This window comes from Mirounga angustirostris, unplaced genomic scaffold, assembly GCF_029215605.1.
Source record: "Mirounga angustirostris isolate CCGP_5_RB_7025 unplaced genomic scaffold, mMirAng1.0.hap1 SCAF_7, whole genome shotgun sequence".
NCBI classification, from domain to species: Eukaryota; Metazoa; Chordata; class Mammalia; order Carnivora; family Phocidae; genus Mirounga; species Mirounga angustirostris.
Window position 1 is genome coordinate 125939008 of NW_026991715.1, and position 25695 is coordinate 125964702.

Genomic DNA, 25695 nt, shown 5'->3' on the forward strand with positions numbered 1-25695 from the left:
GAAAAAGAAGGGCCCTCTTGCACCTCTGACAGAGGCACACTGAGAGTCCCTGGGACCCGAGTTCATCACTGCAGCCCCCGGGGACCTCCTGGAAGACAGGTGTGCAGAAGGCAATGTTTACTTGCTGCCATCCTCCTTTCTCAACCCTGAAGTCCTGTCACTTTTATTTGATATTTCTATTTGAAACTCTTGTGTTCTCCTCAGGACCCCCAAGGGCACAGGGAGGTCTGCATGCTTCTCTTGGTCCCTCAGGGGTACACTGCCCTCTGTGACACGCTCAGGGACTCACGCTTGGAACGACACGCATTTCCCAGGCTGCTGGGCAGACATACTGGCCGGAGGGCTGTCGGCTTCAAAGGCCCGGATGAGCCCCTGTGGCAGGTCAGCCCCTGGAAGTGCCTTGGATGGGAACAGACACCTGGACAAACACAAAGGAAGCAGGATGGTTCTTTTTTCCTGCTGCCCATCTCCCTGAGTGAGATGTGTCAGAACTACCTTCTCATGGCTCACAACATAAAGAGGCTTTTGTGTTGTTGGGGGCCGGGGAAGATGGTGCACGTTGGATGAGAAGCTTCTCGGTGCTAGTCTTTCATCTTTAGACTCTGAGCCAGCCAGTGCATCTGGACCTTGCCGTGTCCAGCAGGGGTCGGCCCCTCATTGGTCCCTTGCCCTGTCACAGCTAACTCTGCCTGTCGTGGGAGATTCTCAGCCAAATGGCCATTGACTGATCTTCCACAGAGTGTGTATGTATCACTTTTCAAAAGCACTGGGCTCAGTGCCTGATCCCGTAGGAACACAACAAATATTTGTTGAACAAACAAATGAGAAACTCTAGAACAATTCTAGAACAAAGCTATATTTTGAGGAGTTGGACCAGTTGTCTCTGTTGGGATTCTTACCCTCCACCCCCTGACCTCCCAAAAGGCAGACTCTGAAACACGGATGTGAGTGAAAATAGTTCATTTGGGAAGTGATCCCGGAAACACCGATGAGGGAATAAGGAAGTGGGACAGGCAAGGGAAAGCAGCCAACAGAGGCTGCCTCATTTAGCAAATTGCCTCTGTGGGCAACTGGAGCGTAGCCCGGCTGGCGAGCTCAGGGAGGCACGGAGGGACATCCTCCTCAGAGGGACCTTCCCCAGAGAGTGAAGGGGCCCAGGTATGTAGGTATTATCCTTCAGCTCCTGTCAGGCATTGACAAGGACGGCTCTCAGGGGCATCGTCAATCCCAGCCTGCTTTGTGCAGAGTGTGCTCTGGGCCACAGAAAGCCTTCCAGCGGTTGGAAGTCAGGCTGGTGGGCGCGTAGATGGTGGAGGGCATTTGCAGTGTCTGCAATACCATCCCACCTACTCCAGTTTCCTTTCCCTCCACGTCCTCTGTATGATTAGCTGTCAGGGGACACCGAAGGCCACTGGCTCCTCCAGCTCTAAAGATAATAGTAAGTTCCAGAGACTACACCCTAGTCAGACGAGTCACTGTCTTGTTACTATTATATTGGTGGTGTGGCTAATACACATATGCATTTCAGCAAACCACAGGCTAACTTTCTTGCAGTTCATTTTGGTTGCCTGTGATTCTCTTGCCTTTGTTTCCAAACAACATCTGTGTTTTAGTACTCACGGGATTGAAGAAACAATGCTTGCGTTTAAAATTGGAGGGGTTGGGAGGTTTAAAGAATAGTAGTGTTATCATTCAGAGGAATTGAACATATTTAATGGCATTATCATGTCATTTCCACCCAAACCTGACATATTGGACCCATGACAAACCTTAGATATTGTTTAAATGAGCTCGTTTTATAGACAATGAGACCAACCAGCAGAGAGGTGAAATGATTTGTCCAAGGTCACACAGCTGGTTAGAGGCAGGACAAGATGAAGTCCTCCTTGCCCCGTCCCTGTCCCTTTGCCCTACTGCTGTTTGCTCTAACCATCTCCAAGGTGTTAGTCTTCACAAAATCTCCGGGAGGTAGGGGTCTGGGTAGTCAAAAACTATACACTACAAACTTTACCCTCCCCCAAAAGTAATTTCTTTGATTTTTTTTTTTTTAATAACTGATCTCATCTTGGTCCTAGAACTTCATTCATACACCGCCCCCCCCAAAGTTTCAGTGTAAAATAACGGAGTTTCCCAGGGACTGATTCACGAGGCTAATGGTTTTACTTTGTCAACAGCCCAAAATGAGTTACTTACATTTCTCATGTTCATGCAGAAACTCCTTTGCTGGCCACCCTGGCTATCTGAACATTGGTGACATTTATTCTGAGTGTCCTCCATCTCCACGGAAGTTCCAGGTCTCTCTTCTGATTACAACATTGGAGATCTTTTTAAGAGACAGATATGTTTTTTGACACAGTGTCATGTTAAATGATTACCATCCTGTGACACATCTAAAAGAATAAACCGATCAGTCTGGTCCAAGCAGAGAGCTGGCTGTGCAAGAAATAAGAGGCAGGGGGGAGAGCCAGGGTGTTGGGGGAGGTGGGGTGAGAGGGAGAGCAGAAGGAGGTGCGGGAAAGATGCTTAAAGCATGAGGGACTTCCAAGAAGGGCAGGCATGGCCAGGACTGAGCAGCAACCCAGTGTGAGGGCCCTGGAAGATTGGGAAAGGGAGCTTTGAGTAGGATGGAGTCCAAAGGCATGTAGCAGAACCACTTCCTATGCAGTGACCACTGGGGGCAGGGTTGGGGGGTGGGGATAACGCTTAGACAGGCAGAGAGAATATTGATTGAGGCTGGTGCTCACCATCTTCAGAGCCAAGAGGTGGCCTTCTAATCCTGTCTGCACTCACATGGGAGCCAGACCCCCTCTCCTGATGCCCATCCAAAACTCATCATGCCAGGCACAGATGGCATTACCCATCAGTGCCCAAGGGCCAAGGGGTAAGTTTCAAGGCCTGTGCAGTCCTCTTGGAGCTGTGATTTCCTTTGATTCTCTTGTTCTTGTTCTATCCGAGTGGGACTTCTGTTCCCATTCTGAAGGCCACTGTTAAGTCCTATTCACTCTCAATGGCTCATTTAGTTCAGTGGGGGTTTGGGTTTTTAGAAGGTTTCCTCTTTTAAATTCTTTTTTTTCTACCCCCCTCCTTTCTTTAAAAAGGGGTCATAAAGAGCTTTAAGATGCCATGCATGAAAAGCTCTGGATAAATGCAGCTTGTACTGGATTGTAAAATACTGTATTGTTCCAAGCTTAATTCCTTGTGTGAGACTGGAATTGGTAATTTGCTCGTCCTGAGGCAGAGGCCTAGCAGCGGGTTGCAGACTGAGCGCAAGGATGGGCGCAAGGATGGGCGCCCCTGGGGACCGCAAGGGAAACCGGAGGTCTCCAAGGGAAATTCTCCTTTTGGTCCAGATTTGGTTTTCCTGACTTTTGCATTAAGGTAAAAGAACATTTTCATGAAAAAAACATAGCTCTGCTCTCTGAAGTGGCACTTTGGGGGCTGGATCGGGTGCTATCTATGGTTACACAGATTTCTAAATCAGAGAAAGGACCTCCTCCCAACCTTCCTGCTCTAAAAACTCTCCCTGGCTAGTTTGTATGTGGGGGGAGTCCCCCATGTCTGAGTGATGGAGACAGTTGGCTCTGAAGGTCCTTTTCCCTCCCTTGGCATCCAGGATGAGAGGCTGCCCAGTTTCAGGCCAGCAGGATGACTGAGTTTCCCTCCCATCTGCCATGCTTATCCCTGCCTCCTTGTCATTGACTCCTTTAGTCCTTGCCTGGAGTACTCCCCTCCCCCTCTTCTTCTCTGGCTAGATTGTGCCTCTCTGCTTTCAAGCTACCCTTCTGCATAAAACTCTTATTCCAACTCTGCTGAGCTCCCTCCTCTCTGATCTCTGCGGTAGCCATAGTCATGATTGCACATTTTAACCCCCAGGCCCTTGCAGAGCAGCTTACAGAGCATTATTTGTGACTGGAGGATGTCTTGTTTTAGGGTCACACCTATCACCTTAAGTAATTTATGGAAGTGTTTCGTCTAAACAAATCCCATGCTATCTCCACGAATAATCCCAGGGAACCCTTCTCAGTACTGATATTGTGAGAATAAGGAATTTACTCTCCTTATTCTCACAGTATCAGTACTGAGAAGGGTTGAGTTTGCCATCTCTGGATCCAATTATTAAAAGCGTCCATCAGAGAACGCAGCCACTAACTGGGGGTCGGAGAAGTTCCAAGTATCTCCTGCCCCCAGCCTTAGCCCCGTGGGATACCAAGAGTGAGGTCTGGGCCCCCTGGACATCTGGGCATGAAAAAGTAAACAGATCTCCCAGACACGGAGCTCCCGCCCCCCTCCCCATCGGGAGCTGTTCACGTGCCCGTCGCTGGCCAGGGGCTGCCCCTCTGTCCCAAGCTTCCAGCTGCTTGATTCAATTCCTTTCCATGCCTTCTTCCTGCCTCACAGAAATAGCAGTTTTACAGTCATGTCATTTTGGCACAGCAGAGATTTCATGTTAAGAAAAAATAGAATCGGTGCTGGGTCATTGCTATTGAAACTATCACACCATTTTATACTTGCTCTGAAAGGGCCCTCCTCTCAACTCCCGCTCCCAGGCTCCCCTCTCTTGTGTAGCCTTTTGTGCGGCTCCTTTGGTTTTTCTGCTCTTCAGATGTGCACACAGTTTAAATAACATTCCTTCCTGAATTTGTCCCTTCATTTCCCCAGCTTCTGTGCTTGGGGGCTCTCCAGCTCCCATCCTTTTTCTTTCTTGCTAATGTTCTCTCCTCTATCCTTTGTGGACAGGCCAATTTATTCAGCACTGGCCTCCCCCTTCCTCTCCTCCCTGTTTTCCATTCCTCACACTCCTCCTGACAAACACTCCCCAAACAGTGTGTGTGTGTGTGTGTGTGTGTGTGTGTGTGTGTGTGTTTGGGATCTGGGAGAATAAAATCTATTCTGAAGAATAGATATCCCTGAAGAGGTGGAAAGCAGTGTTCCCACCCTGAAGAGGTGGGAAGAAGTTTCTCCTCCTCCCCCACAATTTCTCTTAAATGTCCAGTGTGGCCAGTCTGGACACAGGCTCAATTTTATGCATAGGTTAAGGGCTGTGTGATTTGCAGGGTGCTGGGAAGGCCACGGCAGCAGGCACTCTTGGTTGCCTGCCCATCAGCCATTTCTCCCTTTCTCCTTCCTAACTGCACCCGGACTGTTTCTCAGGTGCCTGTTGCTCAGCTTTGGGCTCCAGAGGAGGTGGGCTCGAGCCCCATTGCTGTGAATCATGATTGGTCTAACTGATCTTGAGCGTTCCATTCCCCCTGTCCCTGATTGGTGTAGGCATGGGTATGTGAAACAAATCTATCCAATGAGAATGAAGAAGTCAGCTGGGGGCGGGGGGCATCTGGGAAAGATTGTCCTCTATCTTTAAAAGATAACACAGAGAAATAAAAGTCCTTCTTTTTTTTTTTTTTTTTTTTTTTTTTTTTTTTTTTTTTTTTTTTAATTTTTTTATTCTTATGTTAATCCCCTTACATTACAACATTAGTTTTAGATGAAGTGTTCCATGATTCATTGTTTGTGCACAACACCCAGTGCTCCATGCAGAATGTGCCCTCCTAAATACCCACCACCAGGCTAACCCATCCTCCCACCCCCCTCCCCTCTAGAACCCTGTTTGTTTTTCAGAGTCCATCGTCTCTCATGGTTCGTCTACCCCTCCGATTTCCCCCGCTTCATTCTTCCCCTCCTGCTACCTTCTTCTTCTTCTTCTTCTTTTTTTTTTCTTAACATATATTGCATTATTTGTTTCAGAGGTACAGATCTGAGATTCAACAGTCTTGCACAATTCACAGCGCTTACCAGAGCACATACACTCCCCAGTGTCTATCACCCAGTCACCCCATCCCTCCCACCCCACCCCCCACTCCAACAACACTCAGTTTGTTTCCTGCGATTAAGAATTCCTCATATCAGTGAGATCATATGATACATGTCTTTCTCTGTTTGACTTATTTCACTCAACATAATACCCTCCAGTTCCATCCACGTTGTTGCAAATGGCAATATCTCATTCCTAAAAGTCCTTCTTGATGCCGTGGTATGTTGTCTGGAAGCTGTGATGTTGAGAGCTGCTATAGCTATCTTGAAAACATGAGAAGACAAGCCCCAGGGAAAAGCCATTCTGCTGAGAATAGCAGAAAAGAAATATGAAAAGGAGTTGAGTCCTTGATATCCTTGTACTGCAGAAGCTGTCTTACTCTGGATTTCTTGTTTTTGAGATAATAAACCCCCTCCCTTTTAAGTCATTTGTCTTTAGTATTTTCTGTTCCTTGCAACTTAAAGAATCTTTAAACACATAGCTTTTCTGACCTAAAATGTTTCCTCTCCATATATGCCATCTCTCCCCTGTTTAGCTTGTGTGAGATACACAGATCATAATCATAATAACAATAGCTACTAATTTCATATCTCTTTTCATGTGCCAGGCACTGTTCTAAATGCTTAAAATAAAGTAATTCATTAAACCCTTATAAAGAGCTCTAAGATAAGCACTCTTTTTTTTTTTTTAAAGATTTTATTTATTTATTTGAGAGAGAGAATGAGAGAGAGCATGAGAGGGAAGAGAGTCAGAGGGAGAAGCAGACTCCCCACTGAGCAGGGAGCCCAATGTGGGACTCAATCCAGGGACTCCAGGATCATGACCTGAGCCGAAGGCAGTCGCTTAACCAACTGAGCCACCCAGGTGCCCTAAGATAAGCACTCTTATTATTCCCATTATACAGATAAAGAAACTGCAGCATAGGAAGATTGAGAAAATTGCCAAAGATCCCACAGCTAGTAAGAGGCAGTGATGTGGTCTGAATCTGGGCAGTCTGGCACCAGAGTCCATCCTCTTAACAATGACTCCATTAGCTTCCAGGAGTTGAGCGGACTGGGAACTCTGGACTCTGGTTCTCCTGCAAGGGGCACATGTACTCTGTCCCCATCTGGGGTCAAGTTAGCTGCCTTGCCCTCCCTTGAATGAGGAGCACTCTTTGTACCTCCTCATGAGTGTCTCTTCTCCAAGGCGAGGAAGCCCATGCCAATTTTGTGAGAATCAGGATTGGTGGCTGCCTCACTTCTCTGCAGCTGACGGTGTTGTGGCCAGTGCCCATCAGGTGTCTGGAAATGTGATCCAGAGCCACCATTCTTATGCATTCTTTATTGCTATCACCAGGATGAGTTGAACTAGACATTGGACAGCCTAAAGGCTAGCCCAGAGCCAGACCTGGGGAACCTTCTCCCTTTCCCCTGGCCTCAAGCTCAGATTCTTTTAAGATCCCTCTGTAACTTAAGGACCCCTGACTCTTGACCTCACTCAGTGGCCCCAGTCTGTAGGACATGGAGTTTTGTTATTAAAGGGCCTTTAAAACCCTCCTGGTCCCATCTCCTCCCACCTCCTCTGTATCCCTCAGCATCCAGTTAGGAGACAGAAGCCACACCAACTATTTTAAAAGAGAAAATTTAATATACATAATTGTTATCTAGGCTTGAAGAATTGAAAAGGCAAAAAGAGAACACAAATGTATCATACAGCAACGGCAGGGAGCAGCTCCCATCCTTCTGGCTGTGGATCAAAGGAAGAGGTTGGAATTACTAAAACTGAGAAACTTCGAGGAGGTGGAATTCTGAGGAGGGAGCCTTACTCTGCCTGCACTGGTGGAGCAAGGAGGTATCGCTGGGGTGCTGCTGACAGGACCTTGAGGCCCCTAGAAACCAACAAGCAAGTAGGAATGAGTGAGTCAGTCCTGCCTCCTCCAACATTGCAGCTGGCGTCCGGTGCTCTCCGTGGTGGAATCCAGCACTGAGCCAGATGACAAAACAGCAGGCAGAGCGCAGAAGAGAGGGTTTGAACCTGAAAGACAATAGTTAATGCGCCCTCTCTCTCTCCTTAAGTGTGGTATGACCAGCTCAAGGCACTGCAAGGGCGGACATTTATCAAAGGGAATTCAATACAGTAAGAAAACTTTAATTTCGTCTCCATCCCATTTGCGTTGGAGGTATAAGACACACGTGAGGGGGCAGCCACATGGAAGAGAGAACACTCTAGAAAGGCCAGTGCAGGAGGCTTTAAAGGAGTGTAGTAGAAGCTGGTAGATGGTTTGGTGTAGGAAAGTTTACCATGTACTGAGGAGGAGGGCTTTTCTTAAATTTTAGGTAAAACAAAGGAAGGAATTAGATAAGTAAGAGTTTGACACCTATTACTGTCACAGTATTGATACTGTCCTTCCAAAGATCTTTCTAAAAAAAAAAAAAAAAGTTGTTCTTACCTCTTGAATCTCTGGGGAGACTCCATTTCTGCGTATGGGGGGAGGAGTGACGTGTTCCTGAAGGAATGGACGCTTATTAAGGACTTCCTCTGGGCAGACTCTTTTCAGTTCTTTTACCACTTACCATCCATGTAACCCTGGTCAAACTACATTACTTCTTTAAGCCCCAGGACCCACGTCTATGAGATGAAAATAGTGCTATTTCATAGAGGTAGGAGGATTAGGGAAATACTGGAAGGCTCTTAGCCCGGTGTTCTTCATACATTGTCTCTCATTGTTTGTTTAGGTACTTTGCCCTTGTATATAAATTTTAGAATCAGCTTCTCCATATTTATAAAATATTCTGCTGGTTTAACCTGCAAAAATGAATTAATGTGCTAACATCCTTTCATGATTAAAAAACTAACAAACAAGCCTCAACAACAACAACAAAGGAACAGAATGGAACTTCTGCAACCTGATAAAGAGCATCTATGAAAAACTCTCAGCTAATATCACATGTAATGGTGAAAGACTGAGTGCTTTTTCTGCAAGGTCAGGAACAAGATCAGGATATCTGCTCTTGCTACTTCTATTCAACATTGTACTGGGCAATTAGGCAAGAAAATGAAATAAGAGGCGTTCAGATAGGGAAAAAAGAAGTAAAACAATCTTTATTCCCAAATGACATGATCTTGTATACAGAAAATCCTAAGAATTTATTAAAAAAATTATTAGAACTAATAAACAATTTCAGCAAGGTTGCAGGATATAAGATCAATAAACAAAATAAATTGTATTTGTATATACTTTCTGATATAATAGCATCAAAAAGAATAAAATATTTAGAAATAAAATTAACAATAAAAATGCAAGGTTTGTACACTAAAAATTACAAAATATTTTGGAAAGAAATTTTAAAAAAATCTAAATAAATGAAAGTAGGTCTCAGGCTCATGGATTGAAAGACTTAATATTGTCAAAAATGACAACACTCCCTGAACTCATCTACAGATTTAACACAATGTCTATCAAACTCCTGGCTGACTTCTTTATAGGAATTGACAAGCTGATCCTCAAATTCATATGGAGATGCAGGAAACCCAGAACAGCCATAACAACTTTGAGAAAGAATAAATGTGGAGAACTATCATTACCTGGTATCAAGACTTATTATAAAGTTATAGTTATCAAGACAATGTGATAAAGATAGGCATGTAGTTTAATGGAATAAACTAGAGAAATATATATATATATATATATATATATAAATACAGAAGAAATAGAGAAATATTTCAGTTCCATTCTGTTCCTTTTTTGCTGAGGCTTGTTTGTTTGTTAGTTTTTTAACAAAGATAGGTATGTAGTTTAATGGAATAAGCTAGAGAAATATAAATATATCTGATTTTTAACAGAAGGGCAAAGGCAATCTGGGAGCAAAAGGAAAGCCTTGTCAACAAATGTTGCCAAAGCATGTAGATACCCAGAAGCAAAAACAAAAACAAAACACAAACAAAATAAAAGATATATAATTCACAAAAATTAACTCAACATGGATCATGTACCTACATGTAAAATGAAAACTAGAACATGTCTAGAAGAAAGCATAGGAGAAAATCTTTGTGACTTTGGGTTAGATTTCATAGATATGATAGCATGATTCACATTAATAAATGAAATTTCATAAAATTAAGAATTTCTGCTCTTTGACATAGGAGAATGAAAAGACAAGCCACATCTTTGTGAGAAAATATTTACAAATCACATATCTGATATTGGATGTGCATCCAGAATATATTAAAGAACACTCGGGCGCCTGGGTGACTCAGTTGGTTAAGCGACTGCCTTCAGCTCAGGTCATGATCCTGGAGTCCCAGGATCGAGTCCCGCATCGGGCTCCCTGCTCGGCAGGGAGTCTGCTTCGTCCTCTGACCCTATCCCCTCTCATATGTTCTCTCTCTCTCAAATAAATAAATAAAATCTTTAAAAAAAAAAAAAAAAGAACACTCAAAACTCAATCATGAAACAAACAACCCAACTTAAAAATGGGCAACAGCTTTCAACAGACATTTCACCAAAGAAGATATACAAATGCCAAATAAGCACATGGGTAGATGCTCTTTATCATTAGTCATTAGAAAAATGCACATTAAAACCACATTGAGATAACACTACCAATGTATTAGAGCACCTACATTTAAAACACTGACTGTAGCAAGATTCGGTGAGGATTTAGAGCAACTGGAATCCTCACACACTTCTGGTGGGAACATAAAGTGGCCCAACTCCCCTGAAAAACAAATCTGGCAATTTCTTAAGTTAAACATACAGTTACCATATGATGCAGCTGCTTCACTCCTAGGTATTTACTCAAGAGAAATAAAAACATATGTTTCTACAAAAATTTGTAATGAATATTCGTGATTTTATTTATAACAACCCCAAACAGAAAACAACCTTGTGGTTTAGTAAAAAAAACAAAACAAAAAACATATATATTTGGTTTTTGTCCCTGGTTCCTGGCACAGAGCTCCTAAAACCCTTGGAATTTCCTGAGTGATAGGAGGCTCTTTTGTTCTTTGTAACAAATCTCTTTAGACCATATCTGAGTTTATGCTAGTGAGGTACATTGCAGTGAAATCCCTTCAGGATAGCTTCAGGATAAGGACTGGTCGCCAGAAAGACCAGGCATGTGATTAGAGGATTAGCACTTTCAGCCCTACTTTCTGACCTCTTTCCTGGGAGGGGAGAGGGGCTGGAGATTGACTTCATTCACCAATGGCAGATAATTTAATCAATCATGCCTACATCATGAAACCTCCATAAAATCCCTTAAACGATGGGGTTTGGAAAGCTTTCTGATTGGCAAACACATGGCTGTTTGGGGGAGGGTAGCACATGGAGAGGGCATGGAAGCTCGACACCCTTCTCCCACCATCCCTTGCCCTACACATCTCTTCTACCTTGCTGTTTCTGAGTGGTATCCTTTATGAGAAACTAGAATCATAAACTGCTTTTCTGAATTCTGTGAATCATTCAAGTAAATTACAACGGAAGAAGGGTTGTGGGAAGCTCGGAAGTAGTAGTCAGCTGGGCAAAAGTGTGGGTTGCATGGGGACTCCACTTTTGGCTGGTATCTGTAGTGGGGATAGTCCTGTGGGACTGAGCCCTTACCCTGTGGGGTCCGTGCTAACTCTGGGTAGTTAGTGTCGGAATTGAATTGCCGGACACGCGATTGATATCAGGAATTGGAGAACTGGTTGTTGGTGCTGGAAAAAGATATCACAAACCCAAATATCCATCGATAGATGAATAAATTGCTATATAAGCATTTATAAAATGCTACTCAGCAATAAAAACAAATTAACTATTAATACAGCTACAATGTGGATGAATCTCAAAATAATTACACTGGGTGAAAAAGAACAGACAAAAAGAAGTGTATGCTATATGAATCCATTTACATAAAATAACAAATGTAACCTAATCTATGGTGGCAGAAAGCAGACTGGTGTTGGCCAGGGAGTGGGGGGCAGAGGAAGGAATTACAAAGGGTCATGGGGTTTTTTGGGGGTGTCAGGTAATGGATATACTCATTATATTAATTATGGTGATGGTTTCACATACACATATATGTGTGTATTCACAGGTATATATGTGTATATATATGCATAACGCTTCTCAAATTATACATCTTAAATATTACAATTTATTGTATATCAATCATACCTTAGTAAGTCTGTTATAATTTTTTATATTCAAATGGTTATCTCTAGGTGATAGATTTTGAGAGTTTTATTTACTTTTTTTTTTTTTAAAGATTTTATTTATTTATTTGAGAGAGAGAGAGAGTGCATGAGTGGGGGTAGGGGCAGAGGGAGGAAGAGAAAGAACCTCAAGTAGACTCCACACTGAGAGCAGAGCCTGACATGGGGCTCAACACCATGACCCTGAGATCATGACCTGAGCCGAAATCAAGAGTTGGACCCTTATCCGACTGAGCCACCCAGGTGCCCCTCTGTTTGTTTGTTTGTTTTTTTTGGAGAGTCTTGTTTACTTTTATACTTTGTTATCTTTATACTTTCCTCTAGTTTTAAAGCTTTCTGCAGTGAACTTGTGTATGGTAGAAAATGACTGTATACAGGAATAAAAACAAAAAAATGATATGAAAATATTGTGTAGGGCTAAGACAACGTGATTGATTTTACAGAAACCTTGTGAGTAAAGTAGTCCTTTGTGGGCTCATCTAGGAACCCAGTCACCATTTATAATGAGGCCACTGTGAGAAAAAAAAATGTGCTCTCCATCCCCAAAGCTGATATTAAATGGAATTGAATTGAATTTTCAGAACAGTTTGTTTTGTTTTGTTTTTTTGTTTTAGCTCTCTTACCAGTGAAGTCATTTTCACTGGTTTCAGGTTTTGTTCATGAGAGTTTCTTTTATTTTCTTGAGGATTTTTTTTTTCCACAGTAGAGTAAAATGGTTCTTTAAAAATTGAAGCAATAGTTGGTGTGGGAAATGTCAGTGAGGACTAAGGGCAGAGAAGTTTTCTGTTTGATTCACCAGGAAAAACTTTCAATGTGGTTACGGTCAGAAACAAGTCTATAAATATTGCACCTTGTTACGGCAAAAACCTGTCTCCCAGTTTATGAGGCACTAGTGACAGAATTGCTTGGTGAACTGCTTCTCTCCCCACATATAGTCTCTGGCTTCCCCTAAGGCCCTCTGTAAATGACAAAACTTAAGTTAGCCTCCTGTTTCAGGACAGCTTCTGTCCCATCCATGGTCTCTACTGAGTCTGTCCTACTGTCTCATCAGACCTGATGAAACACTTGTTTTCCAGAGAAGTTCTCACCCTGTGAACTTTTTGCAGGCAGTGAAGCATAAAGCAAAAAGCAGGCTGAAAAATTTTGAATTGGTGGGACTCATGATGACTCTTAGGGGAAGGGGACAAAACTCAAATCCAACTGAACTTAGACTTGCTAGAACCGAACTACAACTCATTAGTCCCTTCAGAACAGGAAAACCAAGGAAACACGAAGGAAGCCTGCACAGAGTTACAGTGGTTTTTTTCAGACTCACAAGGCACAACTCTATTTCCCACTCTTTATTGCCTTGGAAACTTCACACAGTCTCAAAGACACAACCTGGGGCGCCTGGGTGGCTCAGTTGGTTAAGCAACTGCCTTCGGCTCAGGTCATGATCCTGGAGTCCCTGGATCGAGTCCCGCATCGGGCTCCCTGCTCGGCAGGGAGCCTGCTTCTCCCTCTGACCCTCCCCCCTCTCATGCTCTCTCTCTCTCTCTCTCATTCTCTCTCTCAAATAAATAAATAAAATCTTAAAAAAAAAAAAAAGACACAACCAGATGTCACACCTTGGTCTATTGGAAAGAGCTCAATCCAGATGTTACACAGTTTTCTCTGACTACCCAGAGTAGGCTCAGCTATTGTTCCTTCCATAGGGCTCTTGAAGTACTCAACATTATGTTGGAATTTCTTGCTTATCTTAAAGGGAAAACCTTTCTCTTTCTTCTATGAATCTGCCCCAACATCTAGCAGAGTTCCTGACACACAGTAGGCACTCAAAAAATGTATAGGTGATCTACGCATACTGTTTTATCAATAAATTCCAAATAAGTGATAAAGCTTAAATAAATGCATTGTTTGAAGGTAACTGATGGAACAGTGGAGGAATAAACTAAGAGGTTTCTTGTTATTTAATTTCACTCTTATTGCTATTATTTTGTAAGTTTCTCAGGGTGCTAAAGAGAAGTACGGTAAATCAGTGGCATTAAGTCATGTGATTTCATCATTCTGTTACCCTCTGCCCCAGCACAGCTGACTCTCCAAGAAATCTCTTGTTGGAAAATAATTTCTTTCTTTTTTTTTTTTTAAGTTTTTATTTACTTATTTGAGAGAGAGAGAGAGTGAGAGAGAGAGAGAGAGCACGAGAGGGGGGAGGGTCAGAGGGAGAAGCAGACTCCTCACTGAGCAGGGAGCCTGCTGCAGGACTCAATCCTGGGACTCCAGGATCATGACTGGAGCAGTCGCTTAACTGACTGAGCCACCCAGATGCCTGTCTTATTGGAAAATAATTTTTAAGTCATTTTATGCATTCAGGATTAAGGTTTGTATCACTCAGCATTTTAGTTGCAAGCAATAGAAACCAACTCTAGCTAATTTAAGTAGAAAAGGGACTTATCGGATATTGGTAGCTAACAGAATCTTGGGTTGGGCCAAGTAATCAGCCAAGCATAATGCTCCAAATGCCACAGTGAACCTGTTTCCTAAAGACCCCAGTGTCCCTCTGGTGTTGGGGCATCTCCAGCATCTCCAATGTAGCCTTGGACTCTGCCACTGAACCAGTTGCCACTGTTGGCTCCAGAGATGGAGTGGAGCTGTGGTCACTGTAGCCACCCTTACTGGAATGGGTTGTGAGTGGTCCTGCTCCTTTGTGTCACTGGTCTCCTATTGTAAGTCTAGGGCAGAAACAAAACTGAGGTCCGGGCCCTAGATACGCAGCTGTTGGGACAGTGATTATCTGGCATATACTCTGGGAGTAGAAGGTCTCTGTCTCTCTCAGATGCTGGGGCCCTGGATATCCTTTACAAGGCTGTCTTAACATTACTATCTCAAGGATAGGAGGCTGGGAAATACCTTTAATATATAGCTGCTGAGAACCATCAAATACTATCTTTGTGACAATGACACAAGAGAAAAATAGACTGAGAATTAGTATAAAATATTGGACAATCATGTATAGAAATCAGCAGGTGAAGTCTGTGAATGCTCTGCAATTTTATGTGAAATTAAGTGTATTTCAAAGGCATGCATTGTGCAAAGGCTTAAGAACCTAGATCTAGATTATAGTCTAAACCCATCACTTTGTAGGCTAGACTAATAAACTGAGGCCCAGAAAGTGGCTTATTTAAGGATGTACAGGGTCTCCTAGCAGAATAAGGACTAGAGCTCATGCCTCAAACATTTGTCTGAAGAACATCTTCCAAGTGCAAAGTACCGTTTAAGGTCATGGATGTGTTTGTCTTAGAATAACCATGTCAATTTGCACCAACGTTATTACATGTTTTGTGTAAACACAGGAGCCTGATCCCATGCTTTGATTTCAGCTTTGTTCTTAATTACATTGTCTTGTACTGGTGTAAATCTCACTTGCTCTCCTTACATTCCCTACCAGTGACCTAGACATATCACCTGCAAGAAAGAGGGAGGCAAAATAAGCACAGGTGAGAAGCCCCAGGTCAGGCAATTCCAGGACCTATAGCTGCAGTCAGGTTTCTGGAGGTCTCTTCCAAGTTGAGCCCTTTGTGCACAGCTACTCTGGTCTCATTCACAGGCTCTGCTGCCTGGGCTGGAACTGCCCACCCCTCATAGCAAATGGACTGCCAGAGCGATTGCTAATTGCACTGTCCAGCCATTTGTCCAGTAGTCCAGGTGTTGAGAACTCAAAGTTCTATTGGGATCAAACAAGTAACGAGTGAAGCTATCCAAGGTAAGACAAGGGGAAGTGGTGGAAACTGGAGTAAACCAAAGCTGGAGCTAGCTAGTTACCAACGGCAGCTGGAGAAAAACAAAGTCAGATTCCTACTTCACTTTTTACACAGAAATAAATTGGGGACTAGCCTCAGTTCTATATATATATCAACCAAATATATATATTTGATCTCAATAACTCAAAGTAATGACTAAGTCTATAAGACCTAAGAAATGAAGTTGCCCATGAATAGATAAAGCTGTATTATATTTTCTTACCCAACTACATGCAAAAGGATTGCCTGCCACTCTTTAAGCAATATGACAGAAGGGCAGGGAAACTATCCAGTACTTCGGAATAGATGAAAGTAATTTCAAAGCGGGTGCCCGGGTGGCTCAGTTGTTAAGTGTCTGCCTTCGGCTCAGGTCATGATCCCAGGGTCCTGGGATGGAGCCCCGCATCAGGCTCCCTGCTCTGTGGGAAGCCTGCTTCTCCCTCTCCCACTCCCCCTGCTTGTGTTCCCTCTCTCGCTATCTCTCTCAGTCAAATAAATAAATAAAATCTTAGAAAAAAAAATTAAGTAAATGCATAAAGTAGGTAGTTCTTTTCAGATCCCGTCCATTTTGCTACATGGGAATGCCACTGTTCCCAGATCTTCTGATTTTTCAGTAAAAGCTTGAAATCTCAATTTTGTTTTGAAATTTCCTAATTTTTAGGTTGACAAGCAATTCGAATTCTTTCAAACATGATTAGGATTATAAAACCCATCTGTGAGTGGGCTGGGGTCCACGGACTGCCCCTTGGGGACATACATGTTGTTCCTGACAGTGGCCCTGCCACACATATTTATGCACATTGCCCTGAGGCACCTGCCAAGGGGATGAGTGGGGACTGAAATCAGCCCTGTCCCCTTTTCACGGAGCCTGTGCGCTCCTGGGGGAAGGGTGCAAAGTGCCATCTGCTCACCAAGCATTCCACCAAAGTCACCAAAGTTGCCCATAGGGGCACTTCTTCCTAACTTAAGCCAAGGTGGTCTACTGGTTAGCTTCCCGCCTGATGGAAGAAAGACCAGTGACTTCAAGTTTTTAAAGGTGAAACTTAAACTCAGATCTGTTTTTTTCTGCTACAAAATCGATTACTCCTCACTCTTTTGGCTTATGGACTATTTGAGGTGAAGGATATGTTAGCTCAGAAGGCCAGTGGAATGAATTCATGTGGTTGCACAGGACTCTGAAGTCCTGTGACCGTCTTGGCCAAGACAGATATAGCAGGTTGTCAAGGGTATGGTTCTTTTTGCTTTGTTTGGTGTAAAAAAAAACAGCTGCCAAAGCTTTTGTACTTATTCTTCCTTTCTGGAGGTGAACACACAGTTGTCACCGATACCCGCTCACCCACCCACCCGCCAACCAGGACATTATATTGAAGCTAAGGAAAACAAGTTAAATCAGTAGGGGTGTTTGTTGTGCTGGGCATTAATTGAGATAAGACACTCAAAGGACTTAGTGCACGTGTCCAGTACATAGTGAATTCTCAGTAAATGGTTTCTCATTTTTTTAAAATAATTTGAAAGTAGAATTCATATGTAAAGTCCTAAACGTCTTCAGACTTTATGAAGTTCGAAGTAAAACACCTTTTGTGGTAAGATGGATATCAAAGTCCTAGGCAACCACCCTAGACTTCCCAAAAATACTGGTCATTACAAGTTATGGATTCACTTAAATTTGGCTTCATTCTAAATGTCCCTTGTCAGCACTGGAAAGCAGGAGAAAATGAGAGACAGAAAAGTCATTCCTCCCTGCTGGCTTTTTTCTCTCTGTTCAAAAACGTCAACTCTACCAAAGTGTTGCTGAGATTGCTAAGAAACTGGATGCTGTGTACTCCGATTTGGGACAAAGCAATCCACAGATTTTCCACACACTTCCTGCCCCCCGTTCCTACTACATCGACAGGGTTAAAAGCAATCTGCAATATATTATACTGGTTTCAAGTTTAGGTCTGTTTCTTCATATGGAAATAGTGGTGGTTGAATCCGATGATGATAGTACCTACTTCCTAAGGTTGTTTTAAGGATTAAAGAAAGTAATATCTCTAAAGTGTTCAGTACATTGCCTGGTATACCGAGGTGTTCAGTTGGTTTTAGCTAGGATTAGGCACCAGAAAGCAGGACTATGAAACTTCATTCGTCATACACTTATCAAATGCCCTCTCTCTCTCTCTCTCTCTGTGCCAGAAACAAACTCAAAGACAGGAAGAATGAGCCTTTAAGTGGTTTATGTTCTAACAAAACAATAATTTAGGATAAGAGGAAAGAGAGAGGACACAGTCACAGAGTGATAAGCAGCCACCCAGAGGCGGTGGGAGTCTGGTTTGTGGGAATTTCGTATTTTGCACAGCATACTTTGATCTTGTTATTACCTGCACTATAGCTATAACTTTGTTTTCCATATGGAGACAAGTGGGATCAGTAATTGGGTAATTTTGACAGAGCCATGACTCACAGAATGAAAAGAATGTTGGCTCACCTAATTCATTCCTTGCAACAGTCTTCAAGAAGGTCAGTGACCAAATAATCCAAGATATCCATGTCTTCCATTTTCCACACAGGGCCTTTAGTAGTAGAGACTCACCTGTCTCTCTGAAGAGGCACCTGTTTAAGAGCCTTCCAATCGAGGCTGCTTCTTTCTCATGTACAACTTTATTTTCCTGTAGTAAATCAAATTCTCTCTATATGAAGGTGAGTAAGCCAGGCAGAATTTCTAGGTCATGGCAGCTCACTGCCCTTTCCACTTCTGCTGATATCCATCCTCAAGAGGAGTTCTTGGCCATATTCTGGTTTCTCATTGAAGGAGACATTAGAATGTCATTCTGCCACATTCCTCAGGGAAAGTATTCAGTGGAAGGCCTTCCTGAGAATTTATGGTTAAAGTTTAGTAAAACTGGAAATACCCTATTAATGTTCAAGAAGTTTTAGTAAGTTCCATGTCCTGGACTGGAATCTGGAGTATGTTTTTTTGTTGTTTTGTTTTTGCTTTTTACAATGGTTTCTCTGACATAATTAGGGCAGCACCTGTAAGAGTTGAGGCCAAAGGTTAAGGGGGCCCCAACTCACCTGTCTCTACCTCAGTGGAAACGCTCATTTCATTTCAGCAAAAATAAATTGGGCACCTCCTGTGTGCCCAGTACACAAGTATGACTATTTGGAAGATCAAAGGGTTCTGTAGGTCTGCAGATACCACTCAGCACAGCTAAACCTTTAAAATCCACAGGGGTCTTCACTTGCTAAACATAAATTCTTTAGCTCAGACTTAAACTGGCTTAGAGCTGGAAGAGACTTTAGGAATTTTCTAGTACTCCATGAAGGATCCCTTCTCCAGAATCCCTCATATATGACTGTTGAGCTTGAGCGTTCATATCTCTTGGGAGGGGGATGTCACTCCTTCCGATGAACACTGTTCCACCTGCCACCCAAAGTTTTTTGTAAGAATTAAAGTATTATATATAAGGAAACTAGAACATAGTATGCCCTCCTCAAATATTAATTCTTTTACCACTAGGTTGGAAAGTTCTTCCCTAAACTGATCTTAATGCAACCTCTGTCCCTTCTAGTCATATTGGTTCTCGCTTCACCAAAGTTCAACATGAGACCAGTGCACTGCGTCCTGTGCATGACAGCCCGCGAAGCATTTGTGGATGGCTGCCTTCCATCCCACCATCTCTGGCCTCATCCCATGCTCCTCAGTGTCATGACCTCCAAGCAGCCTACCTGACAAGTACAGCCACAATACATCCTCCTTTTCAGTCTCTCCATCAATCACCTTGTCTGTCTTCTTCAAGCACTTTTCACAGTCTGAAATTATCTTGCTCATGCATTTGCGTATTTCTTTGGGGTTGACAAGGGGCAGGGATCCGGCCTGTCTTGTTCATTACCAGATCATTTGTGCCTCGACCTGGGACTAGCAAGCACTCAGCAAATATTTGTTGTTTATGAGTAATTAATTGAAACCAGTCTTTGAACGAGTTGAATGAGTAATTAACTGAAACCAGTCTTTCAACCATTCCTTATAAGATTTTATTCTATTCGGTTTCTTTGGCTCAGGTAACAGTAGCTCTATCGTAGAGATGGGGATGAAAAATAAAGAAGCTACATTAGAGCAAGGAACATCTACAAGCCACTTCCTTTTCTTACTCCTTTGAATACAGTGTGATACTGAGAGAAAAGAAAACGCTGTCAGGACCTGGATTCTTGTTTGATATCTGCTGGTATCTTACTGTGTGGCCTCAGAAAAGTCTCTCAACCTTTCTGAACTTTAGTTTTCTCACATGGAAAATCCAGAGGGCAGGCAACTTGATCTTGAAGGTGCCCTGGGGCCCAGAAATTCTGTCAGAGGGCGTATAAACACCAAAAAAGAAGCTTCAGTGTAGTTCAGGTGTACTTAAGATCTGGTCATTCTCCACTAGCAAAGGGTCTGAGATTCCCAAGTCTGGATGTACATTTGAATCACCCAGGAAGTGTTTTATTAAATCAACTTTATTGAAATACAATTTACATGCAATTAAGTGTACATAACCTAGAGTATTCAGTTATATGAGTTTTGACAACTCTATACGCCCTGTAACCACCACTCCAATATAATATACAACATTGCGCTGGTACTGGAAAGTTCCCTCATGCCTCTTTGCAGTCAATCTACATAACCCCCTGCCCTATGCAACCACCAGCTTGATTTCGATCACCAGAGATTAGTTGTGTTTATTTTAGAACTTTATATATTTATGAAGTGTGTCATAATCATACAGTGTGTAGTCTTTTGTGTTTGGCTTCTTTTGCTGAGAATATTGTTGTTGAGATGCCATCCATGTTGTTGCCTATATCAGTACTTTGTTCTATTTATGTAGCTGAGTAATGGTCCATTCTAGAAAAGCTTCTTCAATGTAGACTCCACTGCTGATCTCGATATTCAGACCTCTGAAGTTGAAGTTCAGAAATCTGTGTGTTTAACGTGTGGTAGATGGAATGCTTCTATAGAAGTTGGGTTTAGGAAACTTTTAATTAAGGGATTTCCCCCTCAAGTTCATATAGTTCCCACGATACAATCAACTGGTATGCCTGAGAGTAAATTGGTCAAACGTTCTGTGCAGGGCTGAAAACCCTGAAAAACCTGTCGGTCTATCCCAGCCAGATCTTGTGGCCTTCCAAAGCTCATGAAGTTCGCAGTGCTTGTGACAAAGCCCAGAGAGTCAGCTCTGCAAATATTCTTTCAGCTCTAAGGCACCTGTCAACTGAGTTATGAGTCTCAGTGTTCCCAGGTAAGTCTATAATCTTAATCTATAAAAGCTCACCCCTGTCCCGGAGAACCAGAGGTGCTTAGAACAGCCTTCCATTTGAGCCCAGCTGCTGGAATTACTCATGACAGTTTTATGAGTTGTTTTACTGTCTGGTAAACCTTTTTTCTTTCCTTTTTTTTTTTTTTTTTTGGTCTTAATTGAGGGATGCATTCTTTCACCATAGTACACAAACGCCACCTTCAGGCAGGAAATAGAACATTCTTTTGGAACCACAGGGAAGAATTTTCCTACATGAGAACTTTAAAAAAGTCTTGAGATCAACATCCAGTTTATTTTTTTTAATTTCAGTCCAGATTTTCAAGAATTAGAACTTTTTTTAGATAAGTTTTGGGTTCACAGAAAAAAGGAGCAAAAGGTATAGAGGTTTTCCATATGTTCACTGCCTTTATATATACGCATCCCACACCAGAGTGGCACATTTGTTACAATAGATGAACCTTGCAAAGGCTATAGTTTATATTAGGTTTACCTCTTGGTGTTGTCCATTCTGTGGGTTTGGGCAAATGTATAGTGATGCGTGGTCACAATTACAATATCACACAGAGTAATCTCATTGCCTTAAAAGCTCTCTGTGCTCAGCCTACTCATCCCTCTCTCCCCTCTAACCCCCACCAATCACTGATCCTTTACTATTTCTATAGTTTTCCAGAATGTCATATAGCTCTATCATACAGTATGTAGCCTTTTCAGATTGGCTTCTCTCACTTATTAATATGAATTTAAGTTTTCCTTATGTCTTTTCATGGCTTGATAGCTCATCGTTTTTTAGTGCTGGATAATAGTCCATTGTCTGGATGGACCACAGTTGATTTATCCATTCACCTACTGAAGGTTATCCTGGTTTCTTCTAAATTTTGGCAATTATGAATAAAGCTGCTATAAGCATCCATGTGTAGGGTTTTTGTGGACATAAGATTTCAACTTCTTTGAATAAATACCAAGGAGAGTGATTCTGGATCATATAATAATAGGTTCAGTTTTGTAAGAAACACTCAAACTATCTTCCCGTTTCTCTACATCCTCACCAGCATTTGTTAGTGTCATTGTTTTGGAGTCTGGCCATTCTAATAGTTGTGTAGTGGTATCTCATTGTTATTTTAATTTGCAATTCCCTAATAACATATAATGTAGAGCATCTTTTTATGTACTTATTTGCCATCTTTATATCATCTTTGGTGAGGTGTCCATTCAGGTATGTTGCCCATTTTTAAATTGGGCTGTTCATTTTCTTTCTTTCTTTCTTTTTTTTTTTTTTTAAAGATTTTATTTATCCATTTGACAGAGGGAGAGAGCGAGCACAAGTAGGCAGACAGGCAGGCAGTGGGAGAGGGAGAAGCAGGCTCCCCACCGAGCACAGAGCCCAATGCGGGGCTCAATCCCAGGACGCTGGGATCAGGACCCGAGCCGAAGGCAGACGCTCAACTGACTGAGGACCCAGGCACCTTGGGCTGTTCATTTTCTTATTGTTGGGTTTTAGGAGTTGGTTGTATATTTTGAGTAACAGTTCTTTTTCAGATATGTCTTTTGCAAATATTTTCTTCCAGTTTGTAGCTTGTCTTTCATTCTTTTGACAGTGTCTCTTGCAGAGCAGAAGTTTTTAATTCTAATGAAGTCTAATTTATCAATTATTTCTTTCATGGGTTGTGCCTTTTGGTGTTGTATCTAAAAAGTCATTGTCGTGCCCAAGGTCATCTAAATTTTCTCCTATTTTATCTTCCAGGAATTTTAGAGTTTTGTATTTTACATTTAGATCTATGATCCATTTTGAGTTAATTTTTGTAAAGGTTGTTATGTTCTGTGTCTAGAGCTATTTGGTTTTTGTTTGTTTATTTTGTATTTTATTTTTATTTTTTGTATGTGGTTGTCTACTTGTTCCAGCACCATTTGTTGAAAGGTTGTCTTTTTCCCATTGTATTTTCTTTGCTTCTTTGTCAATGATTGGTTGACTATGTGTGGGTCTATTTCTGGGCCCTCTATTCTGTTTCATTGATCTATTTGTCTATTCTTTCACCAGCACTGTCTGGACTAGGTAGCTTTATGGTAAATCTTGAAGTTGGTTAGTGGCACTCTTCTGACTTTGCTCTTCTCCTTTAATACTCTGAGTTGTTTGCTTCTCCAAATAAACTTTAGAATCAGTTTGCTAATATCCATGAAATAACTTGCTGGGATTTTGATTGGGATTGTGTTGAATTTATAGATCAAGTTGGGAAGAGCAGGCATCTTGACAATATTGAGTCTCTGTATCGGTGAACATGAAATCTTTCTCCATTTATTTAGTTCTTCTTTGATTTCTTTCATCAGAGTTTTGTGGTTTTCCTCATATAGATCTTGTACATATTTTGTTACCTTTATACCTAAGTATTCATTTTTTTGGAGGGCTAGTGTAAACGGTATTGTGTTTTTATTTTATTTTATTTTATTTTTTTTAAAGATTTTATTTATTTATTCATGAAAGACAGAGAGAGAGAGAGAGAGGCAGAGGGAGAAGCAGGCTCCCAAGGAGCAGGGAGCCCGATGCGGGACTCGATCCCAGGACGCTGGGATCATGACCTGAGCCGAAGGCAGACGCTTAACCATCTGAGCCACCCAGGCGCCCGGTATTGTGTTTTTAAATTCAAATTCCACTTGTTTATTGCTGGTAGAAAAGTGATTGATTTTCATATATTAACCTTGTGTCTTATAATCTTGCTATAATTTCTTATTAATCCCAGAGTGTTTTCTTAATTCTTTCAGAGTTTCTGCCTAGATGATCATGTCATCTATGAACAAAGACAGTTTTGTTTCTTTCTTCACCATCTGTATACATTTTATTACCTTTTCTTATCTTATTACATTAGCGAGGACTTCCAGGACAATGTTGAAAAGGAGTAGTGAAAAGAACATCCTTGTCTTGTTCCTGATCTTAGTGAGAAAGCTTCTAGTCTCGTTATTGATGTTAGCTGTAGGTTTTTGTAGATGTTCATCAGTTCATTTAAATCTCTTGAGTGTATCTTAAATCTTTTGAAATATTACTAAAAGATGGAAAGAGTGGGCACTCAGGCAACACTGAACCATGAAAGTAGGTTTATGAGACGTTCCTTTTATACTTCAAATTGTTAACTGTGCTTTAAATCAACTAGTCAAAGAAAATTGTTCATATCTAGTTTCACTTTAAAATCCAGGAAACATATGTTCCACTGGCTAGTCATTTAATTTCTAAGCAAGTCTCTTGTATTGTAAAGAAATCTATCTGAAAATCAAAGCTAATGTGTCAATTTCTCTTTAGTGTATGTATTGTTAAATGAATTCTTTCCTAACTGACCACAATTAAATATTATGGATTCTACCACTATGCTCTATATTTTGCTCTATATTTTGCTTACTGTTAGTTTCATGATGGTTTCAGTCATTTATTACATCTTTCAACATCTGTTGTGTGGCTAATAATGTAATAAAAACACAAAGAAATTTAAGTCACAGTTTTTTCCTTCCAGGGATTTAGAAATCCATTAGGGAGTAAAGATAGACATTAGAAACAGCCAAGAGACAATACAAAGCAGAGTGTACTTAATCATCAAAATGAATGATGTTGGCTCTAAGTATAAAAGGAGCCAGGGATATGACAGATCATTGCAGATTAGAGATGGAAGATCCTACAGAGAAGGCAGTAGCAGATTGGTCCTGATAGGGTAAGTTGGATTTGCAAAGTGAAAGGGAGTGGGCAAGGCATTTCTTCCAGATGCTTGGTCAGCATGAATAATGGTTTGGAGCTGGGAATGAGCATGGCATGAGTAAGAAGAGCATAAGCAGAGCATGAAAAGAATGGTCTTGGGGCTTACTCTCCTTGAGGTGTGATTGTTCACAATGTTATTTTCTGTAATGATAAAGGAGGAAGATTTTAACACTCTACAGAACAAATAAAACCATGATTTAGTTTCATAGTTTATGTTGCTCACTATAAGTGTAACTATCAGAAAAATGATAGAACGATTAAAATCCTGCCCCACCTCTGCCCCCGGTGTTGATATACAGCACATCCTTTCCCTTCCCCTCGCCTCCATTTTTGGGAGGCTGTGAGGGAACTAGCCTGGCTGGAGCAGTGGATTGCTACATTGTAGGTAGGTTGGGGGAGATCCTAGATCCCATTAATAATGGCTGGCTTCCATTATTTGACTCTCTATCTTGGACCCCTCTCCCCAAAAGTAAGGGGCTATTCACCCAGAGAACGAAAGCCCTTTTCTATCACCGTAAAGACAGAACTGGGCTGCTGCAACCATAGAAAAATGACTAGTGTGCCAAGTATGAGTAACATTGGATTTCCTGCTGCTTCCATTTGAACCCCAGTTCTCCGTTTTTCTGATAACAGATTTCCTGCGTGTATGGCTAGAGAGAGCCTGCAGTGTAGGGCCTGGTGGTATTAACGCTGGAGGTTGCCTCCGCTACCCCTCTGAGGAGTAAGGTGGTAGAATGCAAATGTTCATGGTGCTCTCTGGGGGCACAGGTCACAGGGGTACTGATCATCTCCCTAGTTCCTATCCTACTCTGGGAAAGTTTAAGAGTCATGGTAGCAATTACAACTGCCATATAAAGGTTTCAATGTGAACATTTCAAAACCAAGTCTTGTGAGTTTCAAAAAAGGGCACAGTGAATTTCTCTTTCT

The 25695-nt window shown here is 41.9% G+C and overlaps 1 protein-coding gene and 1 long non-coding RNA gene across 11 annotated transcripts in view; one reads left to right on the forward strand and one right to left on the reverse strand.

Moving 5' to 3' along the window:
* The window catches only part of LOC135365445 (uncharacterized), a 44416-nt gene extending 26044 nt beyond the window's left edge, over positions 1–18372 (reverse strand). For 2 of the 4 annotated variants that reach the window (XR_010413328.1, XR_010413325.1), the window contains exons 1-2: positions 18233–18370; positions 2194–2323 (exon numbers count right to left, since the gene is read on the reverse strand). This is a non-coding gene — a long non-coding RNA (uncharacterized LOC135365445). Of the gene's footprint in view, positions 1–2193; positions 2391–8240; positions 8298–18232 lie in introns of all 4 variants that reach the window. The other 2 variants (XR_010413327.1, XR_010413326.1) reach the window with 2 other exon arrangements.
* The window catches only part of RANBP3L (RAN binding protein 3 like), a 291046-nt gene that overhangs the window by 124107 nt on the left and 141244 nt on the right, over positions 1–25695 (forward strand). The gene's annotated exons all lie outside the window — the stretch shown is intronic.